The sequence below is a fragment of the Bactrocera dorsalis genome, chromosome 1 (genome assembly GCF_023373825.1).
Source record: "Bactrocera dorsalis isolate Fly_Bdor chromosome 1, ASM2337382v1, whole genome shotgun sequence".
NCBI lineage: Eukaryota > Metazoa > Arthropoda > Insecta > Diptera > Tephritidae > Bactrocera > Bactrocera dorsalis.
Window position 1 is genome coordinate 82,380,268 of NC_064303.1, and position 17,123 is coordinate 82,397,390.

The window sequence follows — 17,123 nt, forward strand, 5'->3', positions numbered from 1 at the left end:
ACTTTAGCTTGCCTTCAAGGCTACCCAGAGGATACTTCGCCAAAGACCGGAAGTCGTGAGCTGCTTGAGTCATATGTAACGGGTGATTTTTTTGAGGTTAGGATTTTCATGCATTAGTATTTGACAGATCACGTGGGATTTCAGACATGGTGTCAAAGAGAAAGATGCTCAGTATGCTTTGACATTTCATCATGAATAGACTTACTAACGAGCAACGCTTGCAAATCATTGAATTTTATTACCAAAATCAGTGTTCGGTTCGAAATGTGTTTCGCGCTTTACGTCCGATTTATGGTCTACATAATCGACCAAGTGAGCAAACAATTAATGCGATTGTGACCAAGTTTCGCACTCAGTTTACTTTATTGGACATTAAACCAACCACACGAATGCGTACAGTGCGTACAGAAGAGAATATTGCGTCTGTTTCTGAGAGTGTGGCTGAAGACCGTGAAATGTCGATTCGTCGCCGTTCGCAGCAATTGGGTTTGTGTTATTCGACCACATGGAAGATTTTACGCAAAGATCTTGGTGTAAAACCGTATAAAATACAGCTCGTGCAAGAACTGAAGCCGAACGATCTGCCACAACGTCGAATTTTCAGTGAATGGGCCCTAGAAAAGTTGGCAGAAAATCCGCTTTTTTATCGACAAATTTTGTTCAGCGATGAGGCTCATTTCTGGTTGAATGGCTACGTAAATAAGCAAAATTGCCGCATTTGGGGTAAAGAGCAACCAGAAGCCGTTCAAGAACTGCCCATGCATCCCGAAAAATGCACTGTTTGGTGTGGTTTGTACGCTGGTGGAATCATTGGACCGTATTTTTTCAAAGATGCTGTTGGACGCAACGTTACGGTGAATGGCGATCGCTATCGTTCGATGCTAACAAACTTTTTGTTGCCAAAAATGGAAGAACTGAACTTGGTTGACATGTGGTTTCAACAAGATGGCGCTACATGCCACACAGCTCGCGATTCTATGGCCATTTTGAGGGAAAACTTCGGACAACAATTCATCTCAAGAAATGGACCCGTAAGTTGGCCACCAAGATCATGCGATTTAACGCCTTTAGACTATTTTTTGTGGGGCTACGTCAAGTCTAAAGTCTACAGAAATAAGCCAGCAACTATTCCAGCTTTGGAAGACAACATTTCCGAAGAAATTCGGGCTATTCCGGCCGAAATGCTCGAAAAAGTTGCCCAAAATTGGACTTTCCGAATGGACCACCTAAGACGCAGCCGCGGTCAACATTTAAATGAAATTATCTTCAAAAAGTAAATGTCATGAACCAATCTAACGTTTCAAATAAAGAACCGATGAGATTTTGCAAATTTTATGCGTTTTTTTTTTTAAAAAAGTTATCAAGCTCTTAAAAAATCACCCTTTAAAAGAATCGTTTCTGTCCACTGCCAAGTGAATGGCAGTCAGAGAACTTTCCTCACTTGCGTGAACTTTATTCATTTACAGTTTATAAATCAACCAAAATAAGGAAAGTGTGGACCTCAGTAGCTATGAATGACTTTTTAACGAAACTATCGGTTATCTGTACGATACTTTACCGAAATTCCAAGAGAATACTTCCTTGACAATAGTGTGCCTTTGTGTGAAATATGATGGGTCAGTACTTCTTCTAACCTACATACAAGGTGCGTTCCAAAGTAAATATGACTTTTCGAATCTAGCGCCCCCTGGTGGCGTCATCGATATGTCGACTGATGCGTTAGAATCCCCTATCTTTATCGATTGTCTAGCGAGAATTTCATGACGTTTCATCAATTGGAAGTTATTACGTTTTAAGTGTCAGTATGTTTGAGTTATCGGTGCGAAAATGAGCTTCGAACAAAAAGCCTATATTAAATTTTGTTTTCAAATTGGTAAAACTTTTACCGAAACGTTTCAATTGATGAAGCAAGTTTATGGCGATGATTATCTATCCCGTAGCAAAGTGCACGAGTGGTCTCAATGTTTTCAAAATGACCGTGAGGACATAAATCACGATCAATATGTGGGCCAATCAAAATCACCGGAAACTCTATCGAAACTGTGCGTGAATCCATCAAAAATCAGCCGAAATCATCATTGAAATTCATGGGAATGGAATTGAACATCTTTAAAACATCAATTTATTGCATTTTGACCGAACATTTGGTCTTACGAAAGGTGTGTGCACGGTTTGTTCCGCACAAATTGACTGACGACCAAAAATTCTCTCATCGATCGACGGTTGTGATAGATTATTCGAACAAAAATTATATTTTAACCATTAACCACTCTCCTTACTTACCTGATATGGCACCGTGAAACTTTTTCCTTTTCGAAAAAATGCATTTGCCCATGAAAGGAAAGCGGTATACAGACGTAGAGGCCATTCAAAAGGCTCCCACCGGCATACTGGCGGCCATAACGGCCAACAGGCTAAAACACTCGTTCGACAAGCTTTTGGACCAAAAAGCTGTATTAAAACAGAAGGAGACTATTTTGAATGAAATAAATTGATTTTGCCGAAAGAAGCATTTGTTCTGTTTTTTTTAAGTCCTGTTTACTTTGGAACGCACCTTGTATATCGATAAATCTTTGAAATATCTTAAATAAATCCCTTAACAACACGCAACCACTCATAAATCCTGGGAGAAATGGTTGTTTCAAACATGACATGATAAAATGATCTAACTCATACTACCAAACTTAGTAAAAGCGAGTAAGGAAGAGATAAGTTCGGAAAAACTTAGTATTAGGGTCAAAGTACGCCAAGTGGATCCAGAAATTTCGCTAAATCACAGCTTTGGAAAATTAGCACATCATTAGCTCGTGATCTAAATATTTCGACAAAATTTAGTTTTCTGTTAATGTTATCGAAGGTTGAATTTTTTAGCTCATAAATTACTGCAATTTAATCGATGAAGTTCATGCTTATTATAAATATTTTTTCACGTTCAATTTGCTTGAAAATCGCACTAAAAAAATTGCAACCATGGTATATGACACAACGCGGGAAACGTGGACCGTTAACAATCTCTATGAAAGAATTTGTTCATTCATGCCATTCCGAAAATGTATCATTTTTTATCACCCTTTCCGGTCTCAAAACTCGCTGCACATCGACCGATGCCCGGTGCTGAAGAACTGACAGTTTAGGTACATTTGTCGTTTATATTTTAGGCATTTGAATTTTCAACTACTCATTCGGCCGGAATCATGTCAGCAGTTGGGGCACTTTTCTTTTGGCACCTCCGAAGACAGCGCATAACTCCGTTATTTTTCAATATTTAAAAAAAAAATCTTAAAATATAGCTGAAAATATATTTTATTACGTCCAAAGAAGTTCCAAATATTCAACCGCGTACTTTATCTTAATACAATTCCCGGAAATCGCCAAATTTTTCATGCGTTACACCGATATATGGCCCCTTAATATGCGGCAAAAAAAAATCAAAGAAATATAAATTATATTACATGATTCTAATACGGTATTGTCACACAATCTGCTAAATGTATGTAATAATTGACAATAATTTAATTAAGAAATAATCTCATTAATAGAGCTATTAATTATTTTCCAATTTCATTTAACACTTTTCTTACGCCACACAGTGGCATTTCGGCGGAAAAAATAGGATTTTTCCACTTTCCAATTTCAAAACTTTAATGTTTTTGGTTTGTAAAGAAATATTTGGATAAGAAAAATTCAACAAGGTTTTTTATAAAAAGTGAAATTTTATAGTTAAAAAAACTAACAGAAGTCGACGGAAAGTTATTCAATAAAATCAGATTAAAATTATTGTCCAAATAAAGAATTTTTTTTGTGTGTAAGTTTATAGCTATGACTTTTCTTTTATTTTTTAGTGAAAATATAGCACCTACTTGTTTATAAAAAAAAAGATTTATTGAAATTGGCAAAGGAAGCTAATTTTTATAATTTTTCAAAAATTATACTAAAAAATATCAACTTTTCATTTTTTGATGGAAAAAAACTTTATGTGCTTTGCCTTGCTTAGCCCTCTTACTATAAAGAAATGAAAGTTCCAAGTCTGTACTTTCTATTAAAAAAAAAAACAACCGCCAATTACCGTCCCTTTTAGTAACATCGATTTTAATTTCAAAAGTCGCTTCCAACATTTCATACAAATGGTCAAAAAGCCAAAAAAATTTAGTATACTTTCAGGCGCTCATGTAAAGGGCAAGGAAATTAATGTATTACACAAGCTCCTTTTTACAATGCTGGATGGTAAAACCGCTCAGATAGTGACACATACTACTGCAGCAGCAGTATGCTACATTTGTATAGCGAAACCTACTGAAATGAACAACTTAGAGTTAGTTTCCATGAAAACAATTAAACCTGATGCATGTGAATTGGGAATTTCATCCTTACATGCTAGAATCAAGTTTATGGAATGCATTCTCCTTCTTATAATTTACCATTTCAGAAATGGGCTGCAACCTTCCAAAACAAAGAAATTAAAATACAAAACAAATTAAAAATACAAGCGGCCTTTAAAGATAAAATGCGGTTGCGAGTTGATTTTGTTCAACAAGGTACAGGAAATTCTAAGGACGGGAACACGTCAAGGCTTTTTTTTTTAACCCACAAATGGTTGTGGATATTACTGGCGTCAATGAAGAACTTATCAATCTATTCAAGATAATTCTTCAAATAATTACATGTGGCGAAAAAATTGATAGTGACAAATTTAAATTATATACGTCGGAAACTGCAAAACTGTTCGTACAAAATTATAGTTGGTTTTATATGCCTGTTACTGTGCACGAAGTACTAATGCATGGTAAGGATATAATGGATGCTGCCGTATTACCAATAGGAATGCTTTCAGAGGAAGCCGAGGAAGCCAGAAACAAAGACTACAGGAAGTATCGATTGATGTTTTCGAGAAAGTGTGATCGAATTTCCACAAATACTAATGTCTTCAACAGACTTCTCATAACTTCGGATCCTTACATAAGTAGCTTAAGGCGTCATTCGAACAAAATTTCCTTAGAACTAGATCCCATTGTTAAAGATATGGTGCTTGCATAATATTACAAATAAAAACTAACACAATTTTTCCCCTGTTACATATTCAATTAAAACATTGCATATTATATTGGATTTTTATCAAGGTAAAGGTATAAATAACGTCACTTTGCGTTTAAGTTTAATTTTTTTTTCATCAGGAGAACTCTATTAAGAAGTGTCCCGAATTTCAAGTCCCTAGGTCCAAAAATAAAAATTTTGGCAATTGCAGTTATATGGGAGGTGGGTGTGGCAGTGGGCGGTTTTCCAAGATTTTTTAAACATTTCTTAATTTCGTCCAGAGAAGTGTTTCTGCAAAGTTTCATTGTTGTACGACCACTCCTTCTATTTTTTTCCAAGAAATGTATGGAGCGGTGCCACTGTGCGCCACAGATATCGTAAGCTTAGCGCTCACAGCGCCGGTCGATATGAAACGCAACGGAAGACAAAAATTCACTATCTTTGGAATGGCATGAAATAACAAAATTTTTATTAGTATTATTTAGTAAAATTTTCGAGGTTCACTTGGCGTGGTGAGACCCATTAAAAATATTGCAAATGAATTCAAACCGAGTAAACAATAACAATTTTTAAGAAAACTTGTTCACTTAATTTCACTAAAATATCATATATTATATTGTATTTCGATCAACATGGACGGCTTAAATTCAGCTAGAAAATCATAAATTACTTTTTAAGATTTATAAGGGCTAGTGGAAGGTACATTTTGACTGATATATGTACATACATATGTATATGCATGAAGGTTCAACTTCTTACATTGGATATATTTGGGAGCTATGTATTTCACAGTTCTGTGAAAATTAGTTATAGGCCCTGGAGTCCACATATTCGGTATCTGGAAAGAAAACTTATTGTCTCAATTCGACTATTTTTGGCATACCGCGGAGGTACTTCTTGAAGGTTTTGTTCGAATAATTTTAAAAATGTATATACTCGTATATGCGAAGTAAACACGGTCTTTGCTCGAATTAACCTATTTTCATTATAAAAATGTCTATATAATGTTATTAATTTTAGTCGTCATTAGTCCAGTAGTTCCTGAGATACAGGATTCTACTTAAAAGTGAATAAAGCCACGCCCATTATCGACTTTTGATACCGGCTCCTCGATTACATCTGACGCATTTATTTGATGAGTTATCTCACACTTTTCGGAGTTTTCAACATAACCATTATATTTAATTATTATCTCATTTTTTTGTTTTTAAATTTTTACATCGTGTGAAGAAGCTTCCTTTCAGCAAATTTTGTTGAAATAGCTTTAGTTTGAGAGATATGAACATTAAACCTGTTAGGGGACTTGGTAACTCCCACACCGCTCCAAAATCGCAATTGTTCCCTTCTACTACGATTATCTCAACCAAATTACAAAATTGTATCTTAATTTACAACAGAATTATATTTTAGGTTAGCAGTGCATTGTGGGTGTGGTATTAGACTACTGCCGATTCCAGTTCCTCAGAATACCAAAAAACATATGTGATTACAGTTATTACTCACACGAAAGTTTACGACAGTTAGTTTAACCGGAACGATCCACAGCATAAAGTTAAATTCCAAAATAACTCTCCACCGAAAACTGTAGTAACGTAGGATTGTATAATAAAAGTAACAAAGTGAGTTTATAACAAGAACTGTTCTAAAAAGATTATATGGACATGGCATAGAACGCCATTGCTTACAGTTTGTATCTCACAAACAACCTTACTTTTAAGCATATTATAAGTCTGGTACATTATTTTAACTTCTGCCACTTCAAAAGAGCAAAATTCCGCATGCCCAAAGCTTAAATTGAAATTTTAAAGGCATTACATTTTTAACGCACCGGTGGCATGGCGTACAAATAATTGTAAGCCATTTGCAATAGCCATAAATAACAGTACAGAATATTATAATTTATGCGAGCACTCGTGAAGCTTCCTAAGATTTGGCCACTGCATTTACGGTCCGCACTTTAAAGGCTTATAAATTACGAAGCGTTCACACAAAAATGTCAATATACAGGCATAAATCTTCGCTTCGTGTAACAGCCAAGCAAACCTGCAGTAAATTTAATACACATTAGCAAGTGAAGTGTGTAACAACAACAAATGAGACTCAATTATTTCAATTAACAAAGTCACCGGCAGGTCCCATTTGCCTGCCGCTGCCGAGCGAGCATAATGGGCGTGATGTACGAAAATGCAAGTTTATTCACACATAAATACTTGATTACTTGTGTAGGTGCGTTGGTGTGCAATAATGTGTGTTAATAGGTGAATGCTACATGTTAAAGACGCCCTCTTCGTTGCGCTGTCGAAGCTTCGACGTTGCGTTGCCTGTAAGAAAAATAATTGCCATTTCGTATTAAATTTACTTAGGCATTAATTAAAATCAAATTGACTACCATTACAATGCATTACAACTCATTCACAATGCAAACAAATAGCGACAGTGGAAGTGGAGAGAAAACAAGCCGCAGGCGCCGACGATCAGCAGGCCACGCGCCGGAGCATGCGAACACATGTACACATATTTATATATGTATTTGTAGATGTTCATATATATTCTCTGCAGTAAAATGTCAGATAGAAGCGGAAAATCACTCGTCTACAACTAGTTAATTCCAGACTAAAATCGAACTACTCCACGAACTTCATACTTTTTTAGAGAGCGCGGTAAAGTCGGAAATTTAATATTTTTTACTTAATACCGAAAGGCTTGGACAAAAGCGGAAATAAAATTGTTTTTGAAGTTATGACTTGAACCAGATAGTCGTGTATCTGCTTTAAACTATTATGAAACCTTGCTATAATTTGCCAAAATCTGGGAGTTGCCACCTTGTAGTTTAACGAAGAGTAAAAATACGAATATTTCATACAGAAAAATTATTGGCAACGATTTTTTTTATTGAAAACATCATTGGTCGGAACACAATTCAAAATATAACTATTCCAGTGTGTATAAATTGAGCTAGAGGGCTACATGACTGCTTCGTACTAGTATGAAACTGGTGACTTTTGAATCACAACGCAACAAATCTTAAAAATGGCAGTAGATTCAAGTAAAATTAGGCACTAAGCTGAAACATTAAATAATCTGGAAAAAATTGTTTGTAACTAGTCACTTTTTCACTAAAATCGAACTAGAGTGATAAAGCTCATACTTTTACTAGTGTTTTTGGAAAGTCGGTACAGAAAAGAGCATTGCAGAGTCGGATGTTCAACATTTGTCAATGATTAGCCGAAGGTCCCGCACAGAATCTAAAATTAAATTATTTCCAAAATATGGTCCAAATTGCACCAGAAAATTGTATGACTCTTTACATTTGTATCAAGTTGATATATTTCTAACCAAATTAAAAGAAAATTCAGTTTTCTGTAAATCAACTGTTTTGTTAGACTTCACGCCCAAACTAGTGAGAATATTGCTTCTAAGAATTCTCCTGCTAGGTATACACTGCTGCGCAGAATTTGCTGTGTACATTTACCACCTACACTACACATTTGTATGCTTTTATGCGCTCCTATAACGGTATGACGAAGCGCGTGTAATGGCACTGAATGAATGTCAGGAAATGTAATGAATAAGGCAAGAAGCATACGATTCGCTATGCTCAGCATAAAAGTGAAAATAATTGGGGTTATTGCTGGCCACGGTCGAATGCATGGTCAAATTCCAATTACTCACTCACTACAACAAATGAGTAACCAGAAAAAAGCAACAAAAAAATCACAAAATATTTGCAAAATAATGCGACAGCGTGTGCTGGCCGCTGTAATGGAAGTGAATCAAGTTGATTTACTGCTGCCACAAGTGCTTGAAGGTGGACGCTTTAGGCCTTTTCCACCGCAAGCATGTTGGTCATGTCGCTCCACAACGCTTTGCTGATTAGCCTGTTGGCAATGCAGACGCCACAATGCCACAGCGCCACGATACAGCAATTTGCTAACCAGCAAACTAGCTGCTTATTAGGCCGCACATACACACATACTTACATATATACAAACCACTAAATAAACAAGCACTCACAATATTGGTGCTGCTTGCAACAAACACACGCACGCGTGATGCGTATGTGTATGTATGGAGTAAAATGGCAAATTTGAACGCAATTCGAAGGAAACTCATATTTGGTAAAGCATAATTCTGAAAATTATTCGCATAGACACACATACTCACATACATCGAATAACGTGGAGAGCAATTCTTCAAAATTGAAAATGATTAAATAAGGTGGAACTGGAGATTATAATTTCTAGCAAATTATAAAGCTTGAAAATACATTACTTTTTAAAATATTCCATTTTTAGTGAAACAAGTACTGCCGCCCTTTTCATAAGATAACTTCTTATATTCCTGTACACCTTGAGCATTAAATCCTTCCAAAAATTAACGTGGCCCCGCCCTGCAATAGCTTTATTGTCGACCAACATTAACTGGGCTGACCCTATGATAAGTGCTTGGATTCTACCGCCCTTTCTCAAAAACATTGGACTTCCGGAAAAATCAGAAATTATATATGAATGTGAAACATGGAATTTAACAGCGTGCGCTCTACAAGCACTGAAATTATTCTCTAACCGCTATGTCTGGTAGTCGAAAAAAGTCTTTTCGAATTCGTATCGAAAAAGTCGATGAAATTATGGAAAAGTTTTACCAGGACAGTCACATAAGCAACCATGACTTCGCTAAGGAACTTAACATTGATCATCAAACAGTTTTGAACCATTTAAAAAAGGCTCGATATTTGGATACCACATGAACTGGCTGTAAAAAAATTAATGGACCAAATCAACATCTGTGATTCTTTGCTGAAATGAAATCGAACCATTTCTGAAACGATTGGATGTGGTAACAGGAGACGAAAAGTGGACGAAAAGATCATGGTCCATGCGTGGTGAAGATCAACAAATGGTCGCAAAGTCAGGATTGACGCCTCGAAAGGTTATGCTGAGTGTTTGGTGGGATTGGAAAGGAATCATCCACTATGAGCTGCTCCAGCCTGGTCGAACAATTGATTCTACATTTTACTGTCAACAACTGATGAGATTGAAGCAAGCAATTGAAAAAAAAAAACGGCCAGAACTGATCAACAGAAAAGGCTTCGTCTTCCATCAGGACAACGCTAGACCACACACATCTTTGATGACTCGGCAAAAACTGGGAGAGCTTGGCTGGGAAGTTTTAATGCATCCACCATGTAGCCCTGACCTTCCAACATTGGACTATCATTTGTTTCCGTCTGCCGAAATAATACATAGTTGTATCTGTTATCAAGTTAATTCTGAAGAAGCTGCGTTTATAAATGATTACTTGCAAACTTTAGACAACATAACAGATGACACACAACAAATATTAAAAGTGGAAGTAGTAGAAACAAAAGAAGCGTGTCCATTACGAATGGATACAAGTGCAGTATACTCGCTTCTAACGCTAGCTGAACTCAAAAAGGAAGCGGAGGAATCATACAAACCGGAAATCTTGTTCCCCACTACCAAAAGTAGAATTCCAAGCGCCACAAGTATTATCAGGGGTTAGGGTTTTACTGGAAGTGGGAAGTTCTTCAAAAATTAAAAGCAAGGCATCGAAAAAAGTACAACGAGGATACTAAACGGAGCTTGTTGGCTCAGCTTACGAAGTCGATATCGCAACAGTTTTGTGGAAGAGTTGTATGACTGCTGCACTTCAACCACAAGGGAAGCGGGCCATTTGCTTTAATCGAAAATTTAATGAGTAAAAATGTTTCAGCTAACCCACTGTAGCCGAGCACAGACGGTCTACAATGTTGTTACTATTTTTCACGTGACGTTTTCAAACAAATATTTTTCGTAAAAAACCGGATTCGTGATTCTGGCTTTTAGGTCATACTTTTAGTAAAAATTTTAAGTATTTAAATTTAAGCAGATTATAATATATTACCTCTACCCTTAACATAACGTTTAACATTATCGTTAAATTAATATTGTAGATGAAATACATCCTTGACATCATAGCTTAATTTCTTCTTCAAACTTTCGTATGCACAATTAGAATACTTCATGAGCTACGCATATACTGTACACCAAATCTGTCGGTCAACTTGGCGAGAAATTACGTTACGGTTTCGTCCAATACTTATTTTTGATCTTATCCAATAATTGTCAAAACCATACAATGCGTAGAATAGATAATAAATGAGGTTTTCACAACGACCTACGGTCTATTATGCCCTAAATTGAATTAAACGAATACAAAGTTTGGCTTGAACCATTTTGCTTAAAATGCATATCCTGAAAACAAAGAATAACGACAGGAAATAAAATAGTTAATATTAATTTAACAGAGCTTTGGCGCCAATTGGAGATTCCAAGTGTATCCAGCTTCTTCTCTATCTGATCTTTCCACCGCAGTGGAGGTCCTCCTGCGTTGAATACTCTCACAGCTGATTGTCTTTTAAGGGGTTATATACACTTATTTTCTAAAAAAAAAATCGGTTTTTCTAAGATTTTTTTTTGCAAAGGCGGGATTTTTTAATAATAATTGAACACTGTTGATATGTTTATATATGTTTAAAGTTGTTTAATTTAATTTTTCAGTTAAAAATGTGCCCATTTGTTGGCACTACAGCTGTTGTGTCGATACACTTTTTTTTTTTTTAACGCTTTGCGGTGAGCATGATAAGTAGGTAATGGTTCATCTGCAATCAAATAAAAGAAGAGTTTTCTTTAGCTTATATTATAACGCCGTACTTGAACGAAGGATTTGGCGAAATAAACATTTTTACGCAAGTGGTGATGATTTTACTGAAAAGATCGATTTTTGTGTGTCTAAAAATTCATTTTTTTCATTCCCAAAAAAAAAACTCTTGTTTCAAATAAAAAATCCTTCGTTCAAGTACGAGATATTGTAGTTTTCAAGTAGCTAGCAAAAAATTAGACCGATAGGTCGCATGGTTCTTTAGAAACCTTGCTCACCGCAACGGTACTTTTTAAAAAACATCATTTCGAGATAATCGCGTTTAAAGTTTTGGCACGTACTTGGGGGCATATGGGAGGAGCGCGCTGTTGACAGCTGTAACTTTGGTTCTAGTGCTCAGATCTCTATGAAATTTACAAGAAATAATCTTAAAGGGATATACTTTAAGAAAAAAAATAAAAAAAAATATCGATTTTTCCAACCAACACAAGTGTATATAACCCCTTAATTCGCTGAACTATGTCAATGACGTCATCATCGCTCTATCGACTGCGGTATTAGCCGTTGCCCAAGCGCAAAAGACCGTGAACCTTCCACAAAACCTTTCTCTCGAAAACTCGCAACGCCGAGTCATCAGATATTGTGATGGTCCATGCCTCTGCACCATAGAGCAGGATAGGGATGGTGAGTGACTTGTAGAATTTGAGCTTTGTTCTCCGAGAGTGGACTTTACTTCCCAATTGCCTACTCAGTACTAAGTAGAATCCTTTGGCAAGAATTATTCTTGTTCAAGGGTCCAAGATAGACGAAATTATCTACGGCTTCGTAGTTATGACTGTCAACAATGACGTGGGAGCCAAGTCGTGAGTGTGACGACCGTTTGTTTGACGATGGGAGATATTTGATCTTGCCATCTTGCTTTGCTTCCTTAACCAGTCTGGAGAATGTAAAATGATATTGATATCATCGGCCGCAGTTGTACACTCTTGTAGAAGATTGTAACTTCTCTGTTCAGATCTGCATTACGAATTATTTTCTCCTCGAATATATTGAAAAAGTCACACGATATTGAGTCGCCTTGTCTGAAACCTCGTTTGGTATCGAACGGCTCGGAGAGGTTCTTCCCGATACTGTGCTTTTGGTGTTGTTCGACGTCAGGTTACACAGCCGTATTAATTTTGCGGAAATACCAAATCCAAGCATCGCAAAATAAAGACAGCAACTTTTCGTGCTGTCAAAAGCAGCTTCTCTTTTCACGGATCTTTTCCAAGATTTGGCGCATGGTGAATATCTGGTCAGTTGTTGATTTTCCAGGTCTAAAGCCACACTGTTAAGGTAAAATCAGTTTGTTTCCGGTTTTATGAATAAATAAATGATCTTATAAATATATCGGTCAAGAGTTACGGTATCTCATTGAAAGTTTTGAGATGAACGCTCACACCTCGTGGTCATGTAATTGTTCCTAAAAAATTATTTGGAAAAAAAGTTAGAAATAAAATATCTAAATGAAGCAACAGTCAACCATCTATTCGATTTCTGCGACCTAAATACAACTTGTAAATAAAACCTTCCCGACACAACCAATACATAAAAGTATTTTTAATTAGTATTCGGATGATACATATATGCATGTATGTATGTATGTATATAAACCATCGAAGTAATTTCTTCATTATAATCATTTTCAGCCGGAAAAAGGTATATTTCTTCACCGGTGTATTTGTAAATATGTGTGTACATGTGCCCTAGTGATTTGCAATTACTTCACCTCACGCAGACAATGCAAACGCACACAAATACAAACGTGTACATGTGTGTGCCGGCTGGGTGTGTTTTATTATGCTGATAGTACCAATTAAATAACGCTCGAATTTGTAGCCTAATTAGAGCGAATTTGTGGTTATTGGTATTCAACACCCACAGCCAGGGCCGCATCTGCCTACAGTAGTATATGTATGTATGTGCAGCTTATACTTGTAAATACGCGGGTTTCCGCATTTTCAAGTCCACGTCCGCAGAATACACACACATATACATAGATACTTATATAAATCTATTCATTACTACATTCGCATTGTGCTTCCGAAATTCGAGAGTATTTAGTTACGGATGCATAGTGAGTACCATTAGCTGCTAGCCACCCCGGCCTCTAGTTCATATGTATATCGGCTCACTCCAATGCTGTGCTGCCTAATGCATCTCAGCTTCTACGTAAATAGCGGCAACTAACAGCTGTTGAATGTGGGCGTTTATTGCATACACCTTGGCGCAAACCTCCACTCACCTAGAACTCGGCATAACTACGCACACACGCATATACATTCAGGTGTATACTATATGTGCACATATTTACCGCCAACGTCATTTATTCCGCCCTATGGTAAGCCGAAAATTTGTGTGCGGCCGCATAACCGCCAGCAGACTTCGTCGAACTGCTCACAACCGACTGCCAATTCACCGTCAGGCCGTCGCACCCCATCGTGGCGCAGTGCACAGTCGCTGTTGAAGCGAAGGAAATGAATTTCGAGCACCATCGATATGGCAGTCAACTAGTCAGTAGTGGATCGTTGAGGCGTTTCCGCTTACAAAATACCAGAAAATGAAGATAAAGTGGGTAATTAGTTGAAGGAAGCAATGCGCATAATAATTAATTTAATATTAAAATGTAATTTGCGTTTAGTGGAAATTTATTGTTGGCATAAACATATTTCTATTTACGCACATGTGCGCACTGCCTTCGCCTATTGGCTGTGTTCTACATTTAGGCGCTGAATTCGATTACTCCCCATTTTAGAGACCGTTGCCCTTAACTGACCAACAATACATGTACGTAGAGGGATTTGCGTACTCTGCCTCAATAAATTAGTGGTACTTTTGGGGCTTATAGTAACTGTCCACGTGGATGTCCGATTTAAAATATAACATTTTATACCTTAATATTTTATTTGGCGGGGAAAAGTTTAGTTTAGTAATGTGTTCATAAGTGCTGAAATAGGTTTTAATTTTGGGTAATAACAACATACCCCTTTACCGAAAATAGGTAAAATTTTACCGCATTTTACCCATTCTCAATTTCCTTAGACCCTATTTAGCTACCAGAAATATTTTCGAACTTATATTTGACTTTACACCGCTTTTATTTCTATCCTTACTTTTTTAATATAAAGTTTTAATTAGAAGTATTTACCTCCTTTGGTGCTTGCAAGTTTCGTCTGAAGAACGACAAAGCGATGGGCCGATGGATTACGGCCGAGTTATTCAAATGTGGCAGCGATAGAACTGATAAGAAGACTCCTCGGTCATTGCCAACTACCGTGGAATAAGCACATCACATATAAGGTTCTATTGAGCGTATTGTGTGAAAGGTTAAAGCGACCGTTAACAAACTGATTGGACCTTACAAGGTCTGTCGCAAAAGAAACAGGACTGTTAAAAAAACAACAAAAAATTAATATTTTTCAAAAGTTATAATTTTTCATTCAAAATAGTTTCCTTGTGCTTCGATACAGCGTTTAGCCCGATCAATTAGCATTTCAAATGAGTGTGTAAGGTCATTTTTCAGAATGCTCTTGAGAATATCGGCCGTCGCCTTTGGATAGCTGAAATGTCCTGAAACCAGTGTTCTTTATGGGCAAATGAAGTTTTCCAAATAGGTAAAAATCAGGGTGCCAGATCAGGTGAGTAGGGTGAGTGATTAATGGTTAATATGGAGTTTTTTGTCAAAAAATCAGTGACAAGCGTCGACCGATGACACGGCGCATTATCATGCAACAGGCGCCAGGAACTTGCCTCACGGTATTGTGGCTTCATAACACCAAGGTAAAACACAGCATTAATCGTTTGGCCAGGTGGGACGAACTCTCGGTGTACAATACCCTCGGAATCGTAAAAACAAATCAGCATTGTCTTTATATGCATTTTACGACCGATGACCAAAAGCTGCTGTTACTTTTTGAACGATAACATCGGTTTGTAGTTATCCAATTGTCTTAAAATTTTTACGAAATGTCAACAAGCGATCAAACTTTTTATTTGATATACCCACCAATAGGTAACGCCACCAGAAACAGTTATATTTAAAAAGTTCTGTTTCTTGTGCGACAGACCTTGTATTAGGGTGGTTTTAAGTGTGGAAAGCCAAAAATTGACCAGATATTTATCATGCTTCAAACCACCTCTTCTTCGGTTTCAAAACTACTTTATACAACTATGTCTGAACTCGGTATCCCCGCAAAACTAACACGTCTGCGTAAGCTGAAGTTGAGCAATATCAAAAGCTTCGTAAGGATCGGGAAGGATCTCTCCCAGCCCTTCGATACCAAACCTGGTTTCAGACAAGGCGACTCCCTTTCGTGCGACTTCTTCAATCAACGGCTGGAGAAAAAATTTTAAGCTGAATAGAGAAGGTACCGATGACATCAATATCATTTATTCCATCTTGAAACCAGCATTAACACCAACAACATCATCAGACTCGAAACAACGACAACGCTAAATAACTATTGCCAACAGGTGCTACTACTGACTGCGTGGGCAATTGTGAAGTAAAGTCTTCTCTTGACGAACAAAGACCAAACTCCACAAGATACTCATCACCCCGACTTCCTATATGGTGCAGAGGCATGGACGATAACAACATCTGAAGAGTCGACGTTACGAGTTTTTGAGAGAAAGGTTCTGGAGAAAAATTATGGTTCTTTGCGCATGGCAACGGTAAATACCGCAGTCGATGGAACGATGAGCTGTACGAGATATACGACGACATTGGCATAGTTTAGTGAATTAAGAGTCAGCGGCCCACTGGCAAATTTCGCCTAAAGTATGTGGTGCTACTCCAATTTTTAAGCTTTGAAATGCATCTGAATAAACTAAAATGATGATTCATTTACAGCCCTTTTAGATTTAACGATATTTTGGTAGTATAACCCAAACTGATTAAACACCATTTTTAATGTACCTCGAAACAGACATACTAAAATGAGTTGCAAATGCCCAAATGTTGCCTTTCCATAGTCGCATCTCCAAATTTCTCTCGTTTTTACACCCTTAATAGTGTATATTAAGTTTGCTACCAATTTTGTAACACAAAGAAGTCAGCGTCGGAGACCCTATAACATAACATATACATAAGAGATCAGCATGATGAGCTCAGTCGATTTAGCCATGTTCATCTGCCATTCTGCCATATCCCATAACGATTTTAAATTTTGATTCCAAGAAGCTGATCATTAGTAGAAACCATCTAAAATTTAGATTCTAAATAATTATAGCTGAGATACAAAGTGAACGAACCGAATCAAGTACTTCTATGGAAAACTTTTTCATTTAAAGAGATATCTTTACCAAATTCCGAATGAGTTACTGTCCAAGGCAGCAGTGCAATCTCCGAAGAAATTGCTCATATCGAGTTACTAGAGCATATAGCTGCCATA